We start from the raw sequence: 5,180 nt of genomic DNA on the forward strand, positions 1-5,180 counted from the left end.
GAAGGAAAAAGGAAGGGAGAGAGAGAGAAAGGCAGAGACAAAGAAAGGAATGGGTTAATTTGTGGAGTTTTTTTTAGCTTTATTGAGGTATAATTGATTTACAAAAATTGCACAAATTTAAGATATATATATCTTAATAAGTTTGGACGTATGTATATACCCATGATACCATCAACACAGCTGAGGTACTAAACATATCCATCACCAAAAGTAGTAAAGGTTTTCTTTTTTTTTCAAATTTCAGGATATTATGCTAGATCCACTTCTATTCAGCATAGTGCTGGAGGTCCTTGCCAGAGCAATTACACAAGAGTGGGGACTTAGGGGCATCCACATGGGGGCAGAAGAGATCAAACTCTCACTCTTCGCTGATGATATGATATTACATCTAGAAAACCCCAAAGATTCAACTAGGAGACTCCTGGAATTGATAAATGAATTCAGTAAAGTCCCAGGATACAAAGTCAATGCACACAAATCAGAGGCATCATATACGCCAGTAACAGTCAAGCTGAAAATCAAATTAAAAAACGCAGCATCTTTTACAGGAGTAAAGTTTTTTAAAAGGTATAAAAATAAAGGTCAAGGATGTTTTCTCTCTCTCTCTTTTTCTTTGCCTATGGATTCCTAATTTCTCTGGCACCATTTGTTGAAAAGACTATCTTTTTTCCACTGAATTTCTTTTGTACGTTTGTCAAAAACTAGTTGGGCATATTTATATATCTATTTGTAGGTTCTTTGTTCTGTTGACCTATGAATGTATTCCTCCACCAATACCACAGAGTTGTGAACTGTAGTCAAGACTATATTATTTCTTGAAATTAGTATTTCTACTACTTTATACTTCCTTTTCAAAGTTGTTTTAGCAATTCTGTTCCTTTGCATTTCTGTATACATTTTAGAATAATCTTATCTATATGTACAAAAATGATTTCTAGAATTCTGATTGGTATTACATTAAACCTGTATATCATTTTGGGAAGAAATGATATCTTCACTATGTTGAGTCTTCCAATCCATAAATAAGGATTGTCTCTCCATTGGCTTAGATTTTCTTTTATTTCTTTCATCAGAACCTTATAGTTTTCAGCATAAAAGTTCTATACATGTTTTATTATATTTATACCTACATATTTCATTTTTTGATTGATTGTAAATGGTATTATAATTTTTTCAGTGTCTACTTCATTGGTAGTATATAGAAATGCAATTAATCTATGCATATTTATGCTGTATCTTGTGAATATGCTGAATTTACTTATAAATTCTTGGTGTATTTTTGTGCATTCCTTTGGATTTACTACATAGACAACCATATCATATGTAAATAGGAACAGTTTTATTTATCATTTTCTGATATGCATGTTTGTATTTTATTTTATTGTCATATTGCAGGAGCAAGAAGTTCCAGCATTATGTAAATATGAGTGATGAAAGCAAATATCCTTGCCTTTTTTCCAATATTGGAAGAAAGCATTTTACCATTAAGTAAAATATAAATTGTAGGGTTTAAATAGTTGTTCTGAATTGTCATTAGGCTATATGGAATTGATTTTTTGTACTGATTAGATTTAGAGTCATTAATGACCTTGTTTTCAGCTATAAGAGTAGTCCATTTCACAAGACTGCAAAACAAGTATATAAACATCACCAATAAGCATCTGTAATTTAGTGGCAATATAAGAAAAGGCTTTGGGTGACCAAGCATCTGCTGCTATAAATCAGCTTAGTGAAAACAGGAGGTACAATAGAACTAGTTGCCTGTTTCTAAGCGTTCTAGATAAATTGAAGAAATAAATGATTAGATCAGATTATTAAAGTCTTGGCTCAAGGCCCACATGTGTCTCTATCTCAATATTCAAGATCCTGCTTCTTTAAATCAATCTCCTAACTTAAACAAAGGATCCTCCAAGCACCTGCAGGATTAAATGTTGGGTTTGTTATACTAAGAATGAAGGGAACTTTGATGTTGACACTCCCAAAATTATGAGTAGAAAAAAAATTGTATTGGTTACAATATAATAAATAGTAAATGCATTTGATATAAGTCTATGACTATGCTGCTATCTTATAGTCACTAGATTATGAAAAGTAGTCATTATTGGTGAAGACAATACATTTCTACATAGCTATAAATCTCGCCAAATTTCCCTTTGTGGCAACTATATCTTCTCACTTTTATAACTCCTGGGCCTAGCATGCACCCTGACACCTAGTGAGGTTTCATAAGTGAATAGCAAACAAATAAATGAAATGTTATTGGTGAGTACCAATTATTAAAAGTGACTCAATAAAGAATTGTGTCACATAATTTAACCTACTTTAATCACTTGTTTTATCAAATCAAAAGTGGTTTACTTAAAATCAGTTATAGATTAATCTACTTACAAACTGTGTATTTTGGGGTAGTCTGTGAATTCCTTCAAGAGCCTACTTTAGAAACCAAGCAATTATATTCTAGCTTTATTCTGTTTTGGATAAAGTTCTGTAGATCTAAAGTGAGAGACACCACCGGCCAGAGCGTCCTGCAAGAAGGAGGAATTTTAGATGAAAGAGGAAAAAAACCAGACAGACAAACATAGATCGGATGAGGGTGGGAAGAAAGGGTGCCTGAACCTACAGGAGACTCCACAGGAAGAGGATGCAGAGCAGAACTGGAAGGAGAAAGGCATTGGCAGGGAAAGCCCCCAGAGGCTTGGAGGCCAGTGAGAAGGGTAGGTGGAGCAGTTAAAATTCCCCTCCCTTGTATCTCAGACTGTTGGTGGGCTCCCGTCCCATAGACCCCAGCCTGACGGCAGGCGCTGTATTGCTTCTCTACCCACCATGTGCCTTTGTCCTCCCTGGGGGGCTTCAACTCCTCAGGATCCATCTTGCTCATCCCCACACAGACATTTCCCAACTCCAGTTCAGACTGCAGGAGCCACAGGGGTTCAGTGGGTCCCAGGAGATCTGCATGACTCCAGAGCCTGGTCATTCTGGGCAGACTGCCTCCCAGAGAGAGGGTCAGAGATGACCAGTGTGCAGTTCTTCCTCCACCTAGTCCTTTATTCTCACCTTCCCTTCCCCCACATGTGGCTGCCGAGAGATAATTTAGCCACCACCCGGAGCATCCACAGGGAACAGGGCTCAGACCTTTCCTTTTGGGGCTGTGCAGTGGACTGAGGGTTGCTTGGACAGTGAGCTCCCTACCCATCAGCTCTTCCTGGTGCTGCTTGCCCGGTGACTCCAGCAGAGTGGGGCAAATGCCCAGGTGGAGGGACTTTGAATCAGCTTGGACACCCTGTGGGTGACTTGGGACCAGCATTCTTCTCCCTGGGAGGGTCAGGGATTGATCTCTGGGGCCCAGGAGATAGGCCTGCAGGCCAGATCCTGTATACCCAGGTCTCGATCACATTGACCATAGGCACAAAGCGGGTATTTGTGCATTAGTCTCCTGAGGTGTGGGTGCCTGCAGGGGCAGATCAGAGTGTGCCCTAACTGCCGCATGCTCACTGGGCACCCCTTCTGCCATGGGAGGGCTGCACTGCAAACTCAGGCCGGGATCCTGGGAACCTCCTGGCCCACACCACATTTGTGCGGGAGCTGGCTGGCTTGAGGTCCTGCCTGTCAGCAGAGGCCTGGGAGAAACCACGGAATAAAGGAGGGTGGAAAGGAGCAAGGCCAGCTCCAGACTGCCAGACTGCAGGTCTCAGACAGCCCCACCTCCACAGACAGACTTTCTGGTTGATTGGGGCCACTTCAGCCTCTCCCTGGCAGCTTTGCCCAGAGGCTGGGAACAGACCTTAGACCCCTGCTAAAAGCATTTGTGGAGCTTCAGGACAGGCTCACCCAACCCATCTCCACCCAGCCTCACTCCCCTACTTGCGGCTGCTGAGGTGGAGAATAAAGACAAAACTTAGACTTAATTCTGCCATGCACACATTTATTTGTAATCAGGCACAAAATAGTCATATAATCTGTTCTATGAGCCTAGTGAGTTCTGAAGTGTAGACATTCCAGGAAGTGCCTGCATGAAAGGTTCAATTGAGTCATACTCAACATTATTTTAGTGTCAGGACATCATTAACCCGTCAGGCCAGTATTATCGAGAAGTGGCCTTGCACAAGACCAACCAAAATTCTAAGACTGAGCATCTCAACCAATATGATCCACCCTTCCATGCACACAAAAGCTGAGCTGTCCATTATTTCTAGGCCATCCACATGGACTTCTACCATCACTTATGAAAAAAGAATCAACTCTTGAAGGCAGATTAAAATAGAATTCTTTCAAGCTCCTCTCTGTTAATTCCTTTTGTTGTGTGGATACTTAATTAGGGTCTTTAAAATGCTAGCTACCAATCCTGAACTATATATTTTTGTTTAGAGTACTTGCCCTAGATATAGATTGAAATTTATACAAATATAGCATTCTACATACTGAAATATTATTAATATGATTGAAATTAAACGCCATATAATGCACTGTTACAAAGGACCTTGCCTTGGCCTTCCCTAAAGTTCTACAGCAGAACTGAGGCCTGAAACCCTAAAGCAGGCACAAAACTTGATGCCTCCTTTCTCATTCCATGGCCCCCTGCCCATTCTGTCATGGACTTTCCAGGTCTAGAGCAGTACATGGGAAATTTGAGTAGGAATCTTAACCAAGAGCCATCCATAAAACTATCCAAATTGGCCGCCTTAATGTCAACACCAGACTGCTAATGCAGGAGACCTTTAAGGTCCACTTGTGCTTGCTCTCGGCAGAACTGTAAAGAGGTCCAAGGTTCAAGAATGGAATGATGCAGTTTTAGCCTTCTTCACTCTCCCACAGATGAAGCTGACAAAAAGTTTTTACAATCTGAATGCCAGGCTTTCTTTCTTTCTTGTTCTTTCTTTATTTCCAGATTAAGGAGAAACAGAGCTTTATAACTTTTCTCTTCCAAGGCCTCCAGGAGTTTGGCTGCCAGTCCTAATACCCACGGAAAGTCAGAAAGAATAACTGCGCATTTGGTTCTCTGCAGAGCCCATTACCTTCAGGTCCCCACCCTTCCTCCAGGGGCTTTCTTGGCCAGGAGTTAGACAAAGGACTGTGGGAGGAGTATCAACCCAGTGAGCCTTTTCTTAGCCCCCTCCCCCCCTTTTCATTTATAGCCAAACCCCTCTGAGCAGAGCAAAACCTTACAGACCCGAGTCCATGCC

The sequence above is a fragment of the Eulemur rufifrons genome, chromosome 1, assembly GCF_041146395.1.
Source record: "Eulemur rufifrons isolate Redbay chromosome 1, OSU_ERuf_1, whole genome shotgun sequence".
NCBI lineage: Eukaryota > Metazoa > Chordata > Mammalia > Primates > Lemuridae > Eulemur > Eulemur rufifrons.